Source organism: Cryptotermes secundus, unplaced genomic scaffold (genome assembly GCF_002891405.2).
Source record: "Cryptotermes secundus unplaced genomic scaffold, Csec_1.0 scaffold137, whole genome shotgun sequence".
Classification (NCBI taxonomy): domain Eukaryota; kingdom Metazoa; phylum Arthropoda; class Insecta; order Blattodea; family Kalotermitidae; genus Cryptotermes; species Cryptotermes secundus.
In genome coordinates this window covers 384,260-408,103 of record NW_019739595.1, presented here as the reverse complement: position 1 = coordinate 408,103, position 23,844 = coordinate 384,260, and the positions used below count along the sequence as shown (strand labels likewise).

Below are 23,844 nucleotides of genomic sequence, written 5' to 3'. Positions count from 1 at the left end.
ATTTGTTATTCATACTAATATGTCTGCCCCACAAGTCAATATTTTATATCTGTAAAATATGTATGAAATGGTCACTTATAACACACTGATATATTGGGTTTTTGGACTTTATCCATCGTCCTGGTTTTTAAGATAGTTTTTATTAGTTATCTTAAAAACCAGGACGATGGATAAAGTCCAAAAACCCAATATATCAGTGATCTATGTAGCTGTTTGTGAGATATCTTTCCATATCAGAGACTGCCACATATCAGGAGCAATACAGTGAATAACAGGATGAGAACATCCACAATTTCTATTATATGTAAATTATTTATCCCTTCGAGTCCAAAGTGAAACCTGTCTTTTGGTATCAGTGAAGTTAATTCTGGGGCAGAATGTTAGTGGTTGTTTAAAGAAAGAAACCTGCTGATGTGAAACAGTGACTTCTTCAAAATAGTTCCATGAAGCATTTTGCATTAATAGCAGAGGCCAATGTCAGAAAAATTTCGTGTATAATCAGGCATTTATGTACTGCATTTATTTCACTAAGTTTGCCTTCTTATGTATGCATTCATATTGATCTGACTGCAGTAGGAAATAAGAATAGGTCTTAACATGAGTAACCACATATTAGTTTTGCATAGTGAAGCGTTTTTCTGCAGTAAATCTACATGAAACTAAATTGTACATGGTAGTTTACAAAATGATTTGAAGCAAACAAGCAATATTTTGAAACCCCAATTAGGATAGCCATACTCCCAGTCAGTATTTTACCATACACCTCAAATATTGGTCAACACTATGTCAAATGAAGATAAAGCCTGGAAGCTGAAGTTACATAAGCAGTATTACAGTCTAGGTTATAAGATGAAGAATTCGTTAGAAAAACATGGCTAATATCAAGAGCTTATTGTCACCAGCCCTTACTGCAAAGCACGGATTGGAGTATAATTTGCATGTGGCACTGAACAGAGTGATATGAACTGACAACCTGATTACAAGAACTAGATACTGAACAGGTATAAGGTTTTGAAACTATTGAGACTTCAACACAGTTTACACTACTAAAATCTTGTATTTCCTTTAATTATATAGTATGTTGTAAACTATAGGGACTACACTAGCGTTATTATCTACATTTAGAATTTGCCATCTGAAAAGAATAAAACCCTATCATGAAGAAAGAGGCACAAGGAAGACAATCCCTGAACAATAACTTATGTCAAGCATAACGAATTTCATGCACGTTATTCTGTTAGTAAAAGAAATGCAGCTGTTGAGAATTTCTGATTGAAAAACCTTATGTATCTTTGTTTCTATATGTATATCCCCCTTAACGTCGCTAGGCAACGGCTCAGCAAACAAGTTCAAATTGAAAGAAATGCGCATACAAGCAACAGTAAAAAAATTGTTGGATGAATCATTTCCTGTGCAGTCTTTGTCATATAAAAGGAAAGTAGGGGATCAGTCCTTCCCATAACTTTATGTGTAAATCATAATTTCACATTCCACTGATCGTCCACTGCTCGCAGAGCCTGAGTGAAGTAAGATGGAGCCATGGCCGGTCACAAATGTGGAGTTCCACCCACATCAAGAGCCATATAAATGTCAGAATATATGTAACAAACAGTTCAAAACGTTGCATTTTCTGTCATATGAATAGCAATGAAAGACCAAGAAAAATAATTCAACAGTTTGATTAACCTGAATTCCAAAATTCTTGCTTGCTTCTAAATTTTTAAAGTATGCTCCCCTCCCCCAAGGCTATGAGTATGGGCCAAATGACCCTGCTGTCTCCCCTTCTAGAGCCTGATGGCCAGATCTCTAAAGAGCCTGCAACCTCCCCCAAATACATTAACTCTGAAGCTTCAAACTGCAGTGCTTGACAGACTCTGATAAGCTTTAAACATTCAATGAGCTTATGCCTGAATGCTGAAGTTATACATGATTAAAAGTGTAGCACAGTAAATCAAGTGGGAAATTTTCATTAATGTAAGGTTATATCGTGTGTCTGTGACATCTCTGAGGGCTTAACATACGTTAACTATGTTACCTAATGGAAGAAAAATCCTGTATGTTCCTAGAGATCCTCAGTATGGCAATTTTAGTTCCCATCATGTGTTGAAAATAGAATCTAATAAGTTCCTAAAGATGATTCAATGATCTGCATCACTCTCTGGTTATGAGGCCATCTCAAAAATATTTTAGACATGTTATAACATTTCATGGGAGACACTGAAACATGGCTAGGAAAGCAAACATTGAAGGTAGTGAAATAGGAATAGATGTCCCTCGTTGTCCCCTCTTCCTTCAGTGTTCAGGTTACACTTGACCCACATTGTCAGACAAAGCCCTCAAAGCTGTTGGGCTCGTAACTCTGAAACACATTGACTGTTGTCTGAAGGGAAGGAGTTACAAGAAGTATTTTTTGTCAGTTATTATCTCGTCTCTATAGTCCGTTTTCTGCATATGAATTGTTATGTCATTGTAACTATACATGTGAACACGTTAGATATCAATGACCCACCTCTTCTCTCATAGATTTATTGTAATACCCAAACTCCACATTTCATTTAATTTATTCGCCTTCCACAGGTGTGTAATTTCTGTGTACAGCAATATAATTATTCTCATTCATAAATTAAGAGGGACTGTATTATATTAGGTGTATTAACAATCATGCAAAAGCGATCTCTTTGTCAGTAACTGAAGGATTACTTCCTGAATATGAGGCATGATTGTCAACTATTCAAAACATTCACTGAAATATGTATATGAAGAACAAATAAGAGTTGAATATTCAGCGTATTTTTTTCAATTGTAGATGATCAAGAGAATGATTTAAAGAGAAAACATTAATCAAATTATGGTGTTCACAGAGGGCATTCAGGCTTTATCATTTTTGTTGTATTTACACAATTTATATAATCAGACCTCTTAACATGACCCATTTCTAGTTCCAAATAATTTTATATTTTCACTTTTTGAAAGTGCTTTCTTACAAAATGTGGGTATACCTTTATTCTGTGTTACGCCTGACTATAGAAGTATAATGCATTGAATCAAAAGGGGTTAAGGTTTCACATTGGAATAAAAATATAAATTGTTGGATTATTGGCATTTACATTGCTATTGTATGTGGCTGCAGTTTCCTTTCATATTATGATAATAAGAAAGTGTAAATAATGACCGTTACAGCAGCATGAATCTAGTTTTATTATTATAATAAAAGTATTGGTTATTTTGTGTTCATAGTGCTGTAAATGTAACATTGTGTATAGTGGTTGTGATTCAGTGGTTCCTCATTTTGTACTGTACATTGTAACAGCCGAGTAACTAGCAGTAGCTTTGTTATTTTATTATGCTGGAACTTGTTTCAAGAAATAAAATCTCTTGCATTTTACTGATTCTTCATTGATAATATTGGTTTATAAATTTTCCATACATGTTAAGTATAATTCAGTGTGTAAACTTCATCTGTTCCATCCATCATTGTCATCCGTGTCATCTATTATATGCCATTATAAGTATCTCAATACTAATTTAAAACTTTCATGAATATTATCAATTTAAAATTAGTTTCCCAACACCAGTAAAGGTTCATGCACGGGTATAATAATGTAAATATCTCTTTCAAGGCAGTGTTTACTTTTGGAAATCAGTGTTTCATTAGAAAGTTTTGAAATTGAAGATTGTGAAAGAATGTGTTAACAAAACTGCAAAGCTGTCAAGTGTCTAAGAACAATATGCTTTGCAGTTTTGTTAACATGGATATGTTGTTCACTTGATAAATCGACATTTTAAGGGTTCACAAAATCATATCTCTCTCTTGTAATTGTTATTCTTACAGCTAATGTTGTTGTGAACATTCTGATTCATGGCATCATGAAATATACTAAAATTATTTCTAAACCACTTTATCACAAAAAATGTCTGATAAAATGGTAACAAAGATTTGTTTATAAATGGAGGATTTTTAAGTGAAACCATGTTAATAAAAAGTGATATCATTATTGAAAATGCAGTGGAAGTCTGTTGTATTTGTACTGTTGAATTTCAGAGCTCTCTGAATGTACAATGCATAAGTCTAACCCACTGCTTTCAAAGCTGTGAGAAACTTTTGCAGAAAGAGGGAATTCAAAATAAGGACCAGTAACAAAGATGAATCAAATCATATAGCTTTACTTCATATGTCGGAACTGAATCCATAAATTTTCAAGAAAGAAAGAGTTTTCAGGATGAAATATCTGAAACTCCTAGTGTGCTAACTCCTATTGTTGCAAATTCTTGAACTGGGTGTATGTCCAGCACGAATATTTGAGTTCTGTTCAAGGTGTGGATGTCCATTTTCATTTTTCATTACCAACCAGTCGTCTTATTCATCGCCACAATTCTGTGAATTGTAAAAGCATTAATGATGATATAATTCAGAAAGATGATTTCCAGTGCAAAATAACCATGGTGAACCTGGGATATATCTTTAACAAAAAGATGAATACACGAGACTGTAGCTATGGTTTCTCTTCATTAAGCAATATACATCTTTTGTGCATGTAAAAGAAATATATCTGTTCACCCTCAGATGTGTGATAGAGTAATGTTTCTTTGATATTATTTTCCCCAGTGTGTTATAAATTCTTTGATAATTTAAAAATACCACTTCATCATTTAATTGGCGCTGATATTAAAATAATCCTTTACCATATGCATCTCATCTTAGCTAATTTTCACACAGGAAGAAATGTCTCTTTCACGGGAAATACATATTGTTCTGACACAGAATAATACAAGTAACATAATGCTGTGGGGGGAAAAAAATTGTTGGATGAATGTAAAATGCCTGCTTTCATTGAAATAGAAAGGCCACCAAATTTAAATTCTTGTAGATTAGTAACTCTGTAATTTAATAACTTATAATTTCAAATAGTTTATATTAATTTTTATATAATTCTGTTTTATGACAGTTCTCAGACCTANTCCACTGCTCCCATTGGTCCGTTCTCCCTAACCACCCCCCCTGCCTACTTCGTATATAAGCAGCACCTTCCACATCCTATCACCACAGCTACTGCTCTCCGCAGCTATTCAACTGCTCTGAAGATGGAGGCGCTACGTTCCTCCGAAACGTCGGCCAAAACGAAGAATACACGGTGCCTAAACCCAGAAGACAACTTTCTTCATTGTCATCGCCGTGAAAACCTCAAAACTTACATTATATACAGTATGGAATTGAAAGAGAGACACACAGAGAGATATAAGTAAGCATGCTGTTGTGTTTTCTGCTTTTCAGTAATAGTTTCATCTTTATTGAATACTTATTTCCGTTTAAACCTTTAGGCACCTATATTGAATGGCAGTAGTTTTGTTGCAAGTATCTGCTACAAAACTGAATTACAAGGTAATTTGTAATGTTTTGACTTTTGTAGCAATTTACGTATTCATTGGATTTCTTTCAATTGATCTAACCTACCAGCTGCACTGTGGCCCTGGGGTCAACTCAGCCTCTAATAGAAATCAGTAGCAGGAATCTTCCTGGGGTAGAGGGTGGCTGGTAACCTTACCGCCATTTGTGAGCCAATTGTCTAGAAAATGTAAGAGCCTCGACATCTCACAACTCTATGGGCCTCCATGGCCTATTACAGGCAATATGAGTTATAGTACGAGTTGTAGAGACAGAATTTTGAAGTTATTTGTCGCTAGTTTAACGATATCTGTGTAAGTTATGACCCCATTGGAAGTTCACTTACTGAATGCCCTCTTCTCAAGGAAAGAATCCTGAGTGTTCAGCAGAATGTTACAGTACATAACAGTTTTTGTGAGTCTTCAGTTTATATCCTGTTTTTATTTTTTGTAAATCATGCCATTTCAGCATTATGGTGGATTGAGAGCATTACAAATGGTTAAGGAATAAACAGTCTTAAGAATAGGAGCTTAATGCACTGCTTCCAGCACTGAAAATAATGATGCCTTATCACTGTTAAAACTAACATACTGTGAAAACACTCCATATCTGAATACTGGTGTATTTCCATTTCAAGTTTGTATTAAAGTGTTATTTGTGGCTGAAAGTAAACCAATAGGATTATGTTTGAGAGATGATCAAATCTGAAAACGAATTGACTGTGCATGAAGTTTTGGAAGCATATTATGTTTTGTAATTCGTTAATTCTGTTTGCTGCATTTCTGTTTATAAGCCAGAGTGTGATGTAACCCATACTCTTGCCATGAGCTAATGTTTGGTTGCAGAGCTTTATGTTATGCATACAGTCTAACTGAAATAAACTGTATTAATCTATATCACAATGATCCTGACTTCAGTCTTATGTCTTTCATAGTGTTGCTGTGAAGTTACACCTCTGTTATGACTTTCTGACATGATCATTCTACTTCTTAGTAGATCAGTATAAATTAAAGCATTATCACTAAACTTCACAGTTAACAGATATACACAGCAATGACATAGAACTTGACAATAATATTTATGTGTCACCTGCAACTCAGAAATTTACGTTTATATCCATATGGAAATGTACACATTTAAAGATATCGAGTATTCAGTATTACCAACTTTGAGGTCCTAAGAAGTTTTGTTCATGTATATTTTACAGTTTAAAAGTAAAAGGTAAAGTTGTCCTTTTGCTTAATCAGTTAAGCACTGTGCCATGAGGATACACAAGGGAAGGATTTGTAATATAATTCCCCTTCAAACAATTTTAGTGATGCCTTAGCACATGTTAGTGAAGTGGCTGTACAGTTTAGTATAGTATTTAAATGATGAAGTTTAGAATTTACATGCAGAAATATGTTATTTGAAGCTCCTTCAGTATCATTCAAGCCATTCCATATTTAATTATTATATTCTGTGTTTTATTATCATTATATAATTTGATATAACAGAACAGTAAATGTCATAAGGAGCCAGTGAAGTGTGAAAATTTAAAGGATTGTTAGGATCTTTAAAATTTTTTATGTTATATGGTTTTGTTAGAAACGAGGTAAAGTATTTCATTACAGTAGAGCATAATCATACAATTGCACTTGATCCATTTTTTATACCACAGAAGACTATGGAGGATTGACCATAAGCTTCATTGGCCCCTCCCTGGCTACAATATAATCCTTGGTGTAAAGGATAAACTTTGAAAAAATGTTAAGAGGTTTAGAATTCATCATTTTTGGAACCAGATGCTATATGAAATTAAATGTTCAAACAATTTTAAATCCTCACAATAATGACAAAATATTTTAGGGACATTTCTTTTGTAAGAAGTATATAAAATCTCTTTCATCAATTGGTGATATGTAATGTAACTAACTTTTCATTGATGGATGTGGCAGAATATATCCATGTTAACAAAAGATGTTAGTATAACCAGTTCAAGAAAAATGAGTGCTGAAAGAATTGTTTCATTTTTTGTTCCAGAGGGCAGTACAAGGCTTATTTATCACATTGCGAAGGTTACCTAATCTTATGCTATATTTTTAAATGAATGGCACAGAATGTGAAGAAGTTCATTGCCTGAGTACTGGAGTGTGATGTGAATGTTTTACATTCTGTGCATGTACTTCCATAAATTTACCTTCTTTCAAGTGTGAAATGTCAGAATATATTCTGTTCTGAGTGGAATTTGAATTTCAGTTTAAACCTATTTCAAATCAAGTTTCGCAAAATTCGGTTTTCATGGACACTCTGCAGTCTAGTACTCATGTTTTGAACTGTTAAGTGTGAAAGTTAATCTCTGTGAATTGGATCTTGCCATCCACTACTTAACTTTCTCAGTTCTCATGTTGCCGCTATAGGTGTAAATATTTTAGGACATTGAAGTCGGTCAGTACATCTCTAATTAATGACCTTACAGTTGGCAATCAACATTTTATCTTGGGCACATTAAAGACCACAAATTTGTTCAAGCACAAAAAATAGCAAATAATATATTGGAGCATTGTGTCTCTGTCATTTGTACATATAAATGTTTCAAGTATTATTCTGCTGTAATGACATTCAGTGATGTTGGTAATTACTAACATATTGTCATAATTTATACAGTCTGACAATACTTTATTACTATTCTATCAACTATGAAGCTGAAGAATGAGAGACCTCTCATACACATACATACATGTATTTTCAGTCCAGCAATGTCACTAGTAAATAAAAGTAATATTATGTCGATAATTTTGTTTTATTCACAGGACATCCAAACTTCAAATGTTAATGTTGATTCAGTCAGTGCCTATTATCAGTATGCAGTTTAGATAGTGTCCCCAGATGTTGTCTCTTTTGTTGTTTGTCTTGTGCCTTCAGACATGGCCTCTGTTGACCTTTTTTCATTCATTCATTAACTTATTGTATATTCCATAAATCCATATACAAAGATATAGAACCAGTCACATAGTTAATATAGTACAATACAATTATAAATATATATCCACCTAGGCAAGGGCACAGAATCCATATCTGATGTTAGAGACAGTCACAGAAGGGATTTTGTTGCCCCAACAGGTTGACTGTGAGAGTAATTGTTGCAGACAACACTGCAGTTTCAAATGAATCTCTTTCAGGGGCAGAACTTATGTTTGAAACATTTAGGAATAATTGTACGTGTATTAATCGTCCTAGAGTTTTGCCTCTGTATTGAAACACAGTTGACTACTAACTAACCTACTCCATGGAGCTGAGCCCTTCATGAGAGGTTGCCAGTTGTGCAGCTACTCAATAATTTCCCAACATTTTATGACACTAAAAGGTTCATTGTTGTGTCCACAAGAACCCTCCACTGGTCCCTTCCCTAAGCAAGATCAATCCAGTCCACACCACCCCATCCTATCTCACTAAGAACCTTTTTAATATTATTCACCCACCCACATCTTGGTCTTCCTGGTGGTCTCTTTTGTTCTGGCTTTCCCAATAATATCTTATATGCATTTCTCTTCTCCCCATTTGTGCTACATGCTCTGCCCATTTCATCCTCCTTGATTAGATTGTTTTAATCATACTTGGTGAATAGTACAAGTTATGAAGCTCCTAACATAGATGACACCACATTTAAAAATGACTTTAATTTCCATTATAAATATTTGGTATATTTCCTTCTTGTTTCAGGTTTTGATTTGTTTCTAAAACTCCAGAGAGACAGGTGCCTAAATCCCCCTCCCCTTTTTGATGGCTTCCAAGGCACCAAACCCCAGAGTTCTGCTTATCTCCAAATTTTCATCAATCCTAGATGTGAAGGTTTCTGTGTGCAAGGAGAAAACCACCCAGACAGGCCTGATAAGGGATCAGATTCAGGATGTAGGGAATGTGAGTCCAGTGCAACCAAGGTCACTGGTTGGTCAGTTACCAGTGCAACAAAACCTGCTGCATAGAAATCTATGGACACAAAGTTAATAGAAGGTCCGTCGAGTGTAACAATTTGTAGGTCACTTTTTTATTATTATTTCTGCCTTACATGTTTCGGTTTGACACAACCATCATCAGAGGCACTTGTTACAATTATGGAAACACTGTCACTGTTTTTGATGTTCACAGTTATGTTTGTTGTGTGGACGTTGCTACGATATGTTGACGTGTAAAAGAACAAAACATGCTAAGATAGTTGAGTACACTCTCAAGTTCTCACTTTTCATCCGAACCTATTTTTAAGTTAAACCGCTAAAATGTTAAAATATTTGATATAAAATGCCGAACTGCTCCTTGTTAATTCATCCCAAAGATGGGAGACGTCAGCTTGAGGTTGTATGGCTTATGGTTTGATGTGTTCCTGTGTGCTGTGTGCTGTGTTGTAGGGTGGGTGGGGTTGGGATGTACGTATAGGCAAGTGTTATGATAGCATAGACCGCGCCACAGCTCAAGCGGTTAGTCGCTGGCTTCCCACCACGGCGGCCCGGGTTCGACCTCGGGTCTGGTCAAGTGGGATTTGTGGTGGACAAGGTGGCACTGGGGCAGGCTTTCTCCGAGTACTTCGGTTTCCCTTGCAATCTTCATTCCACCAATTGCTCCACAATCACCCTCACCTGTCATCTGGGGCTGGTACAATAAGCTGTTAGAAGCCGGAAGCTGAGGCCGGAGACCGTTCGGGAACTCAGAAGAAAGTCATGGCCCGCCGTTGCAAGCCGCTACCAAGCAACGGCAATGAAGACGTGACTGTGGACACTAGTATCAGTGTAATAACGAACTGTAAAATGTAGTCACGTGCTATATCAAAGAGTCCAATAAATCCGATTGTCATTCCAAAACAATGTCTCCCATCAGTCTATTTGGCACACTTCCGTTGCTCTAACTGTGGAACGTATACAGGACTAATTGAGCTTATGTCGCTTCTCTTAAGAAATCCGTAAAGTAGGAATTCAGAGATTTAAGTGCCTTTAATTACTGCGCTACTAAACTCATATTTGTAGAAAAAGGCAAATGTAAATTTAGTAATTCTCGGGCGATCGCCCATGTCAATATGGACTTAATACCAGACGTTTCGGAGAATTTCTCATTCTCAAACCTTGAAGATGGAGACGGAGAGAGGCTCTGAAACATCTGACACCGACCCCACATTGACACAGCTGCTCACGTGGGAAGACTTCCTTGTGTAACGTAGCCGTGGAAGTTTCAGATCATGTCAAGGTCATGCTGTACTTCCGCCTAAGCGCCGCGCGAAGAGTCGTACAGCTTCAGAACGTGCCTAGGTCCGGTGTGTATGTGCCCGACAAGAGGAGAACGCTTGCCGTTCCCGAGGTTCGAACTCAGTCTATAGAGTCAGTGTACTGATAGAACCGTGTCTGCATTTCCGTTGTGTAACTCTGTTATAACGGGGACATTTTGTGGTCCGCAACTTTCCGTTCGTTGTATGTGTCAAGACCGGCGCCTTCCCGATTCACACACTCAACCAAGGAGCCGAAATATCTGTCAGTAAAGTGGCGGTCAGTGAAACTGTACGGTCAGAATTTTATTCCTCACGTGGGATTTTCTCGGTAATATGTGCAGGAGTGTCTGAAGTCCACTCTTCCTTATGTTTTCTAGGAGTACAGGTAGCAGAAACGCGACCTCGGGCAGGAATCGCCTGTTTCGACTGAAGTTTTTCATGATTTTTCTCAGTTTTTCCCACATAAATTCCGGGACAGCGCCTTCAAACATGTCAGGACAGCCTCCCTATCACGGATCACATTATCATATCTAATAAGACAGGATATAACTTAACAAATTTATACAGCATTGTAAACTAACCTACAAATAATGACTTTAACGTCCGGTGTGTGTGCAGCGGCTGTCGCACTCCGGTGCACGAGTCCCCTTCTCCATACCACTTTTACTGGTTTAGTATACAGTCAGTTTGAATTAATAAAATCAAAATTGAAATAGGTAAACTACATTTTTTTTTCTAATTCATGGGAACATATATATTTAAAGTCATGGATACTTTTCGAAAATTTCTGCCCCCGCCTCCCTCAGGTGTCTCAAGCCAAACCAACTGCCGCTCAGAAGTCATCATGACTTGCGCACTTGCACCCCCGGATTAAGGGGAACGTAGATGGTTGGTGTTCCTGTTTCTTATTCTAGAAGTTCCCGGTTCGATAGCTAACCCTGAGAGTGGCTCTCCGGACCAGTGCATCTTATGGTTTCCCTCTGTTACACTAGGAAATTGTTGCGATAGTACTGGTTCACCCAGCATCCCAACTTCACCATTCGGCGGGGCTGGGGGGGGGGGTCGCTGTACAGTCTGAGATACTGACAGCGCTGGTAATTATGTGTTGTTTGTTTGTTATATAGTCCCATTTTATTTGCAATCTGTATTAATACATTCAGCAAATTGTTATGAATTACATGACTGTTAAATGAGCTACAAATAAATAATAAACAAATAATAACAAAAAATGAGGGAGTTATAGTACCTTAATGAATTCCCACTTTAGAAATAATCCTACAATAATCTGGATTATTAAAATAGCTCCTACCGATGATCCAAAACGTTATCACGCTGTAGATCTATAACATATGCAGTTGAGAAAGCGGTAAACCAAAAACTTTAATATTTGTTCTTGTCTCCGCCAAGTCTCGGAATTGAAATCAGCATTAGTGGGTGACTGGCGATCACTGACCTGCAGACGGACGAATGTGTTTCTCTTGTCAGGTCCAAACAGAGTACTTGCCATACAGCGTTCCTAGTTGATCTGTGTTTGTGCTTTGAATTGGCTACAAAGCCACACAAAATGACTTGTTATTTCAATGTTAAATTGCAGCAATCAACATTTGCCTGGCTTCTCCTTCACACACGCCACGTTCTATTGTTAGGCCGACGTCTCTAAGACCTGGCTTGTGTAGAGCGGAGAGGGTTCTCATTGGGCTCTCCACAACTGAATTATATCCTAAATGCCTCGCGAGTTCTCGGAATCGTTTAATGATGGACAGTTTCTGCAGACAGACAAATAACCAAATAATCTAACACAATGGTTCCAGTAAATGAAGTTCCACTCCTCTCCTAGTACACTACTTCTGGGATAGCTGGCAGCACAATACGCCTGAGGTACGTCGCTGTTATAGATAATCCTCTGACTGGAGTGTTNGTGGGGGGGGGGGGGGGAGGGGGGAGCAGCCAGAAATTGTCTCACAAACTCACGTTTAAGCCGCTTAAAGCTCTCACTATTCAGCAGCCTAAACATTCAGGAGAGAACAATACATTATTTTAAAATTACTTTTAATTTTTGGTATTGGTATAATTCCTTCTATTTTCAAATTAAATGTTTTATGAAAGTACGGGAATGGGAAGGGGATGCCAGGGTTTAGATCGTTTTAGATCCCCCGCCGGTGTGTACGGCCGCCTCATAATTCTTGGAGAGGACGGAGTTCTGATTTAACCGGAAGCTCGACGAAGTATCCGCTTAGATTACTTCTTGGTGAGCTTGTGAACCAGCCACAAGGGAACCAGTGAGGACAACTTGAGGCTTTCGGAATGTTCATGGAGAGCATGTAAACAAAACATCGGCGGCTAGCGATAGCGTGTTCATTTCTCTTTGAACTCTCTGTCGGTTAAGTAATCTTCGCGCTGTTACACGATACCTCTCATTTCAAGGACAGTACTTCAACTCACAGTAGACATTGCTGAAAACTCGGCACAGTGTGAACTAGACTTATAATTCGTTCTGCTTTGTGTACGTTTATCCAGTAGACATCCCGACCGATGTAAGGCGTGCTCAAACGTATCGGTTCATATACTACGTCTGTAACACATATGACGTTGCGTCATCAGCTATCGACGTGTCATTACGTCATCATTAGAACGTTAATTAGATTCCGTCTCGACCAAAAGTACAGTGTCGGAGTTCTCGTTGAAAACGGAGGACGCTTCACCGGAAAGTTGTGACGTAACATTTTAGACATTGTAAGACACCTGCATGAAGTCCATTCCGGACAATAATGTTTAGAGCTGAGGGTGAGATTTAGTGGCTAATCATAAATCCGAAGACGCAGCAGTGTATATCATAAACATACTACAACAGTGATTCACGTGGTAATTGGTAGTCCACGTTTCCAGAAAGATTTACAGCTACTCCGTAACTCCCTCTCTTTTAGCCACTGATACCATAGCTGCTCTGTCACTGTATGTATTTTAGCTACAGGTATTGTATTTACGCTGTCACTGTCTCTCCTTTAGCTACCGATATCACAGCTACGCTCTCACTGTCTATAACTTAGCTACCAATACCATAGCTACTCTGTCACTGCCTCTGCTTTAGCTATCGATACCATAGCTACGCTCCCCATTACCGTTATCTAACCTCCTCTCTTACGTCACGCAGAGATCATTGCATAATAGTGCTTGTCTGTCGGTCGGTCAAGTAAGTTGCTTGTTTTATTCCTCAGCACAGTCAGTCTTGGTTTCGTGTTCCTTAGGCATCCACGACCATATTTTATTCTTTCCAGTTTTTTTTTCTTTGCATGTTCGAAGTGGGGCCTCTTCTTCCCACGAAAAGTGGAGTCTAACTGCTAGTGGGGAGTGACTGCGCTCTCTCAGTTTTGTTGTCCTCCCCTTTGAAGCGTATGAACAGAGAAAACGGCCATCATGGAGACGTGACATAATCATGTCACCATCCCTCGAAAGCATGTGAAATTTTATTGTTTACAGCATTTGGGAAGCGACAATATTGTTGTGCGGAATTTAGATGCATGTAACCGTACTTCATCCAACTGGAACAAGGACCCATTTAGCACAGTTTTCTTTGTTTGGAGTCTATTCGAAGTATCCCTCAGTAGATCAGGGTATACACAGTGTCAGATGATTGGATGACAGTCGATAACGAATTGGAAAGGGTGTGGAAGGAAGCAGTCATGACCATGCCTGGAGCGACTGACGAAAGTCACGAGAATCCTTCCGAATACAAGGCTAGAACATTACCCCTATATTCAGTCAATTTCGTGGGGCTCATGTTCAGTTGGTCTACATCTGTGATCGTGTAAGAGGGGCCCTGTGGTGCTCTTTCATTTCACTAGACCGCTGAAGTGATTACTCGGCGTTGCCTCCCGCACCGCTCTCTTGGATATTGATTTCAAGTGTTTCTGGGGGCCGCAGTCCTTTTGCAATATGCCATTTACCATATCCGTAAGCTCTTTGACTAGCAACGCAAATGGGCGATCCTAAGTCAGCTCTCGGTCCTGTATAGGCATGGTGACGTCACTTTACGGGTACAGCGGGATCCCGTCTGAGTTGTATTGTGATGGAAAGTAGTTCGAATCTCTGAAGGGACCCTGGACTCTGTGACTGAAATTCTGTGTCTACATCTTTACAGGCGAATGCAAAATCATGACCTTGAAATAGACCACGGTGGCTTCTTCAGTTTCTTTTTATAGCAGTGGCGTGAAGATTGATGGGACGTCAGTGGGGACTTAGCACTTGCGAACTCAGTGCACTGAGACCAACTCTTATGCATGATGGCTACTGAGCGATGCTTTGATGTCATAGTGTTACTGCATATTCACTATTTGAATCTGAAGAGGTCCGGAAACATAAATACTGTGACGTGTATACCCATTGCTAGACGAATCGGTAAATGCACTCCTGCGGGAACCAACGCCCGCCAACAGTAGGACGTCTATTGCTAGGCAACGGATCAGCAAACACGCCTCCTTAACAATAGATGGTGTGTTTTCTGTTTTTTTCGTGCAAAGTGGTTATAAAGAAGTGTTCAGCAGCATGAAATGAAGAGTCGAGTCTTCGGAATTGGCAGCTGTAGAATAAGGAGAAAAAAGGAATTATGTTGTGAAAAGGAGACTTCATGTGTGCTGAAATGATTGTTATAAAATCCGTTGCCAGGGTACTACTAGAGCGTGTATAACGGTGAACTGTTAGATCAACGATAGCATTCTATTACCTATAGTCCTGAGTTGTATGAATGTATATGGTGTAATAAATCCAATCATCAAATCCAAAACCCGTCTTATAAGTCACGCAACAACCCCTCCCCCCACACGTGACAATACATTTTTGTGAGTTACTTCAGAAAATCTGTTGTTTGGGATACTGTATGCTTGAAGTTGGGTAAATACTATGAGCGTAAGATGAACGGGAACAAAATTAATCATGAGGATGAAATTATTTCAGGTTTTCCTCAGTCCCTACAGGCAAGTAAGTGCTGAGTGATTAGTTATCAAGTGATAAAACTTAAATAGTCACACTAGACGGATTTATTTTTGTCTTTGTAAATATCACATCATGAAAACAGCATAGGGAATGGATGTATATCTCTAGCGTTAGCACAACAAATTTGTAATAAATAAACCAATGTTATTGTGTTATCGTTCGTTTTATTATGTACATTTGCTACATGTTTCGATCCAGCTGGATTATCATCAGGCAATTTTCATGAAATGTACTACTGAAATATATTTCTAATGTGGATCCATTTTAGTGATCATTATTAACATAAGTTTCGTTACAATTCTTCTGTTTCTTTATTTTTTAATAAATCATAAAATGTAAAACTTTCCACCTCAGTTTAGTTAACACTTACTTTTTCTGTATGTAAGTGATGTTATGTTCTGTTTTCCTTTTGAGTGACGGCGGTCCATTCTCTAATGAGAATGGATATTTTAGTTGGGTTTTTATTTATTTCCTGAAATTTTGTTTCTTTTACTTACGTGTAAAGCTATTCCTGTAACAGGACATGAAGGCCCATAGACGTCGAGGCTCCCACATTTTCTCTAGACAATCGGCTCACAGATGGCCGTAAGATTGTCAGCCTCACTCGCCGTCCGCCCTTTACACCATAGGAAGATTCCTGGTACTCATTTCTGTTAGAGGCTGAGTCGACCCCAGGGCCACAGTGCGGCCGGAAAGATTAGGTAAATTGAAAAAATCCACCTCATCCGGACTCAAACCGGCGACCTTCCGGCTTGTAGCATAGTGCCTGAACCAACCATGCTACTACGCGGTAACCCCACTCCCTGACTCAACACAGCGGTGAAGAGAAATAAACCTGATCCTCCCGTGAACCTAATCTCTGTCTTCCGGCTGTTATCTCAGTCATATTGACTGCTCCCGTTCCTAAAGTCCCTGCAATTCTGTCCGTGACGCTACGTAACGTACCAAGTGCAGTACACGTCAATTACAATTAAGAGGCAAAGAAATGCTGACTGTTCAAATGAATTCTTCATACGACAAAACAGTGTGCATATTGCCGACATAAAACATTATGTTAGGATCTGAGAGGCTTAACAGTGCGGTGTGGCTTGAATTTAATTAGAGCAAAATGTGGTGGTACCTGACAGCAATTTGTTTAACTCTGCGCTGCCTGTTTCTTCAGATTAAAACGTTTAATTAGAGAACAGAAGATCCATGGAGACTTAAAGTGCAGCCTGCTAGGCACCCAGCGGTAAGCAACACCCACAAGGCGATCAGCTGTTCGCACTCTGTTTTTGTTCACAGCTCCTCGCGTAAACCAGAGAGGGAACTCTGAATTAGTTAATTAATAACTTTTAGTCTTACGAAAGGTGAAGGAAGGGGTTTTACAAAGTTTGCTTAAGACAAAATCGTACGTGTGCTTTCTCATCTACGACCGGCCTTGGAAACGAAATCGATTGTTGCTTGAAAGACCAATTTTGGCTGTTGAATATCAAACCAAAATGAAATCAGTTTAACAGACAAAGTCGGTGTAGAGAAAATTGACTTATCGCATTTGGACCCGTAGTTCACGCGCAGTTACCTTTCTGAAGACACCACCTGTGCAGTTTTATTTAGACAGATGGGCTCCATTGATTAACGAAATGTAATGAAAACCATTCGAGGTAATCGCCACTTTGTGTTTCGGGGCGTATCTGAAGGGCCCCTGTTTTTGGAGCTGGAATATTCAGCGTCTCCGGTCCCCGAGCTGTGGTGAACTCTTGTATACAGAATATGAATAAAACCAATGCAGTCATTTAGGAGCAAGGGAGACACACATGCGCACATGTACTTACAGACAGAGAGACAGGCGTCATATCTAAACTACTTTTGCGTAATCACGGTACTGAAAACTTGTAAATCCGTCAGAATCTCGAGATCAGATTCTAACGACCATAAAATTTTCAGACACACGCACGTAATTAGCGTGGACTCCAACCGACATTGACGTAATACCGTCATATTGTCTGCCACGTTAGCGCTGCCAACCGTTGATGTATACTTGTAAATATAAAACGCAAATTCTTACCTTATAAGGTTTTTATATCTTTATTACAAGAGAGGGCGAATAGTCTGCATTTTTAAACAAAACCAAAAGCCTAACTACGAGTGTATGAAATTGTTGTTGGAGGCAGATTATAAAGTTAGGCTTTAGGTCTTGCTTGTACAAATAAACTTCTAAGGTTGGCAGCATCAACGCAGCAGATAAAGTTACTTGAGTCACCCATTAATATGTGAATACTGAAAAAATTAAAATAACAATGTGACGTACAGATCCGTTGCTAGACAACGCCTCGGTAAACACATTCCCGCGGAAGCGTGCCCGTGCACCAATAGGACGTCTATTGCTAGTCAACGGATTTATAAGCGAGCCTTGTCAACAATAGAAGACTGTGCTTTCTGCGTGGTCCATGTCGAGGTGTTATAAAGGGACAAAGAGAGTCGTTTGAGTTAGTTGTCGAGAACTGGGTCGAGTTCTGAAGATGACATTCGAAGGTGATTGAGATGAAATGGCAAGAAATGAATTACGCTGTGGAAAGAAGCCTTTATGTATGATTTGAAGCTACAATGAGACCTATAAATCCGTTGCCAGGATACGACTAATGGGGGTTGAGAAACCTAGTACGTGTGTAATGGTGAACTGTGAAGTGAGTAGATCAGCAATAGCGCTGTAATTGCCTGTAGACCCGAGTTGTGTGAATCAGATGTCAGTAGCTCCAATCATCTAGTCCAAACCCCATCTTATTAGACACAAACTCCCCTACACTTGACAATACTAAATTTTCTGTCACACTACGCTACAATTATCAGATGTAACCTCACATTTTCGCACAGTCGCCATACTTGTAGTTTTAACGTCATAAGGAAAATTATTCTAATTTGGATGTGGAGTTCTCACATCGGTGATTATTAAGAATGTAATTTTTGTGGATGTGACTTTTATAGTATGTTAGTGACTTCCATTTCGGAAGAAATGCTACCCCCTTCTTCAGGATCGATGATTAAGTCAAGAAAACAACTAGCTAGAACCGAGCGATTAGTTCATAATGCCTCCACAACTAATTGCACTGCCATTAGTTAGTAGACTGAAAGCAGAATTCAGGCTTACATTACTTAAGCAAGAAATCCTGTAACGAACTTAAGATGCTTTACGTGTCTTCATTTGTTTCAGTTTGAAAGACGAGGCTATCAAGAACTGTCAAGTAACGTTTAGGCCTCGTATAATTTAGCGGGACATTTCTGTTCACAATTTTCACTGTATGCCTACATGTTCTACTGCTTTAAATTAGTCAGGCATGAAAACAAAATTTCTCACCATCCTCACGTCTGAAAACACTGACACGTGACCATTATTTCATATGTAAACTACAAGAATTAAATGTTTTATAAATCGAAAATTTAAAGCGTGGCTTGCCGCCTGCTTTCTGCCTATTTCTTACTTCATTTACTCTTCTAACCTGAAATAGAGACTATGATTTCCTCGTAAATGGCTGGCTTTGACCGAACTGCACGACGTTACAACAATTCACACACTATTCTTTGTTGAACGACATAGAGGTAATGTTTAAGGAGCTAGCCTGTGTCATTTCTTGCAGGAAGCGCGTGCCGCTCTCAACTCAATTTCTCTCTGTCACGTGCAGCATCTCGAGTGCCTGGACGAACTGCTTATTAGCGTCGGGGCGCCCAGCAACAGGAAGCTTTCATCTTATTGGCTAGTTTTTCTCCTTCGTCTCCTCCAGAGAATAAAGTCTGTACCCAATTACGCCTCGGGCGCATCTTACAAGGATAATATAAATTGTGTTCATTGGTAACATTGTAGTTCTGTTGCTGTTTTGTTTCTGTCGTGATGCACAAAGCCAGGCGAAAAGAAACAGCGTTTGCGTTGTATTTTATAGAGATTATTTTCCTCCTGGAGGTTGAAATAAGAAAGATAATGAAGTGACGAACACAATTTAATGTTCAGGTTCAAAAATGAAAGTAAAATAAATGTAACTCCCGCAGATAACGCACCTACCATTTCTCTTAACAGAGCACAAGGGAAGCTTGTTAAAGTTATAAAGTAAAGCTATCTCTGTAACAGGCCGTGGAGGTCCACAGAGTTGTGAGGCGTCGAGGCTCCCACATTTTCTAGACAATCGACACACAGAAGGCGGTGAGGTTGTCATAATTTCCAATCACGTTCTTTGCAGTTAATTAAAGTTACTTGAGATATACTATTAAAATGTTATTAATGCTAACCAAAAGTCCGTTAACATACGACTTAGTATGTAGACCTTAGTAAAATGAAATTCTCATAATTGAGTATGGAAGAAATATCTTCGTTTTCCCACAGATCGCAATGAAAATAACCTGCACTGAATATTAGAAGGTCTATCTGACGGTTTTGTCTCTGAACTAGACCCCAGACAGACAAACGGACAAACAAGACACACGAACAAACAGACATTACCCCACATAGGGCGTTATTTTTACTTTTTCATATATGTAGTATTTTGATCGTGAAAATAAGTTTCGCGATGACGGATTTACATGTCTTCAGCAACCATGACACGAAGAAGTTTTTTGTGATATCTCCTTCTGTCTGGTGTTTATGCTACCTATGCATCTGCTTGCCAGTAGCTGGGACACGCGGTAGCGTAGTTTGTTGAGGGTCTTCCTGTCACTTGATCCCCTTCGGTCCAATTCTCCTCAGCACAATATTCTCAAACACCTTTGGTCTATGTTCCTCTCTTAATGTCGGAGAAAAGTTTCACACCCATACAGAACCACAGGCAAATTTTTAGTTTTGTAGATTCTGATTTTTCCGTTTTTAGACAGCAGACGAGAAGACAGAAGTTCTGGACTGAATGGTAGCAAGCATTACTCGAGTTCAATCGCCTCTTAATTTCATCCTGAATCGGGTTTTGATTTGTTATCGTCGTTCCCAAATATCTGAACTGTGTCGCCCCCCCCCCCGTCCGACGTATGTAGGTTCAATCTGTCATTCTGAGCAAGTTTCGAGGTATAATTAAACTTATACTAAACTACCTTCAGTCTGCTGTGCTGACGTAAAGACACGTTATTTGTTAAAATCGCCCTTGAATCTGAATGAACTTTGTCAATGTTTCTGTTACGTGACAAAACATTTTTTATTCTGGGGTCAATATGAGCGGATTTCACTTGTATTTACCAAGTGATGACGTCCGTTTGTTGTTTTAAAGGCCGGCTTTTTCAATATCGTTAATCTTCATCCACTTCCTCTTCAAACGGTCTATGGAAGCGCTTAAAATTTCATCCTTCGAAATGGTCCGGCAAACTGACAAACCTTTCATTATAATAATATTGTATTTTAGCATCATATTGTGTGTAGGCTATTTTATTCAGTTTCAGTCTCACAGTATATATATAATTTTATGATAACTGTACAGTTTCTACATTATGACACGTTTCGGCCACTATTTTTGGCCATCATCAGGTAGTACTTACACAGTCCCTCTCAACTCTCTCTACTATTTCCTCCCCATTGGTTAATATTTATAATTGGGGAGGCCGTATTGTTGTTTACAACACATGTTCTTTAGTTATAGACTAAAACATATACTCTAAATTATATAAACCTTGTATATACTTTTGTTTAAATTAAGTTAAAACAGATAGGATAACTTTGAAGTAGTTAAAACTGGACCAATTTTGGTTAATTATTATTAATGTTATTATTTAATTTTTGTTGCTTTCATTATTTTATATTTATTTTGAGGTGTAGTCCCGGCTCCTGTGTGTTTTTTTTTTGCTGAGCACTGTAGAACCGTGTTCTCTTAGGATATGTGGGCGAAACTTATCGTAATATAGAAACTGTATAGTTATATAATTACATATATAGTCACGTAATTAATGGTGTGACCATAGACGGAGTACGGATTGGTGAATGGATTTATTGACCACTTGTGTACACCAGTCGGAAGTACATTTTATAGATCACTTACACACACACAGACTAATGTCGCCAGTTTATTACAGTATCCACTAGCCGTTTCCTGGCAACGGCTTTTAACAGTGAAGATTCTTCAGCTTTCTGCGCTCAGGTCCTCTTGTCACAGCCGCCCATGCAGAACCCTTGTCAACTGACAATTCAGCTAACTGGGTCCCAGGCTGGTAGCCATTTCACACCAACCTCCTAGTCGTCTCTACACAGGTTGACTCTCATCTGACAACTGAACGCTCTCTCTTACCAACCAGCTACTTCACGTCAGAACTGCTGACAACTGACTGCAGCTCGGCTGGTGTCCTCGTTATATAAGCTCGGGCGGACCGAACAGAAACATCACCTCCAACAATCCTTCAGTTGTTTTCATGAGCTGTTGCCTAGCGATAGACTGGATATCGTTTTCACGAGTCGTGTTTACCGAACCGTTGCTTAGAAACAGGTGTTTGTTTAACCGCCTCTTACATAGCAACGGCTGTACTCCTTGTCCTTTTCGAGGTCTCTGCCCAGCAACGATGTTTAACTGCCTCTTACATAGCAACGGCTGTACTCCTTGTTCTTTTCGAGGTCTCTGCCCAGCAACGATGTTTAACTGCCTCTTACATAGCAACGGCTGTACTCCTTGTCCCTTTCGAGGTCTCTGCCCAGCAACGAATCTATACGCCACAATATGTTGTAAGACTAAAACTGAAGAAATACACGTTCATTACAACTTCATTTCACAACCGTAATACACAATCTTTTCCTTCGCTTTCGTCAAGGACACCAAAGATCGGAACTGCTCGCCCGGCTCTGCCGTAATAAACAAAGGATATCGCGGTGCAGGACGGGAAATAATACCTCGTTTCCTTTCTGTGGACGCTGCTATATAAAATCGAACGTCCCGAAAGTGGAGGGCTCGGATTCTTATTATTTTTGTGTCAAGTTTCAAATTTGTGAAAACCTATAAATAAGGATCTACCATACAGCTTACGACTTTTTCGGCTACAAAGGAGAGCGTGTTTTTGTTTACTTGTTCATTTGTATACATTTCGACAACATTTCATTTCAGCCGAATTTGGTGTGATGGCAGAAGACCTCCTTTATAGGATTCGGACTTTTTTTAAAACACCCGTACCCAAAATTTTGGATACAATATAGTATGTTTTTCTTTTCTGGAATACTCGGAAACCGTAGTGAGGTTTTTACCTTTGGTGCAACTTAAGAGAGACAGAAGTTTCGCTTACGTTTCATGTCCGTTATGATTTTCGAGATGTTAATTTTAAGTTTCTCCTAAATAAGTTTTATACTTCGAAAACTCGCAAAAACCTAGGATTTACATTGTAATAGATTAGTTAATTTCTCCATAATTGTGTTTCTTTACCAACATTACAAATAACATATTCATCACGCCCGAGCAATGCCGCCAGATTCTTTAGTTTCGAAGATGCCGATGGGTGCTGGATGTTTCATTCTCTACTACGGGAACTGAAACGCTGCCTTCCATTTCCATCCTCTTTCCCGTATAACCAGAAACTCTGCTCTGCTTGCCACCACCTTTCACGCTGTTTTCTTGTTCGTCTTATTCTTCGACACTGAAGATGGAGACGATATGTTCCTCCGAAGTGTCTGTTGTTTTAATGACGTTATATTGCAGAAGATAGAACTCTTCATAATCACCGGTGTGAGGACCTCAAATCCAACATTATTCACTGTTTTCTATGATGTTGCGCCATATTGTTTTTTAGTTGTACAAGTAATTTCTCGTAACGAAACACGTCCTCCATACGCAGGTTTTGATGACATGAGGCAAACGGACTCAGTGCGTATTAACCGAAGGAAATTTAAGCGTATATATTTTTGTACTGCTTTTCATAACAATTATCTCTTTAATTTACCTTTGGCTTCTGAATATGCATCCGCTATGAATGTGAAGCATTCGTAGGGAGTAAGGCATACAGCCCCTCTCTGTGATGTTAAATGGTAGGATAAGAACTGTGAAATAGCGTATTTCATTAATCCCTCTGCTTACACTTTACCTGCAAATGCAAAAAGTATCACGTAGTGTAACAGCGGCCTATATCACTGTATTGATCCGAGTGAGAACCCCAAATTAAAGGAGAAGGCCCTAGTAAAGTCTGTCTGCTCTACGAATCGCGTTTCGTCATACTTTGTTAGTGAATATTACGGAAAGGAAGTCCTCTGTAACTATTTTTGAATTTCCCACCGGCGTATGAATATACAATATAAAGGTAAATTTTCCCTGTGCCTAATAAAGCA

At 38.7% G+C, this 23,844-nt stretch overlaps 1 protein-coding gene across 1 annotated transcript in view; it reads left to right on the top strand.

Annotated features, from left to right (window-relative positions):
- The window catches only part of LOC111871965 (gamma-1-syntrophin), an 89,162-nt gene extending 79,743 nt beyond the window's left edge, over window positions 1-9,419 (top strand). Inside the window, exon 10 of the transcript XR_004513844.1 lies at window positions 9,086-9,419. The gene's annotated coding sequence lies outside the window, so the exon portion shown is untranslated. The remainder of the gene's footprint in view (window positions 1-9,085) is intronic.
- The last annotated feature ends 14,425 nt before the right edge of the window (window positions 9,420-23,844 follow it).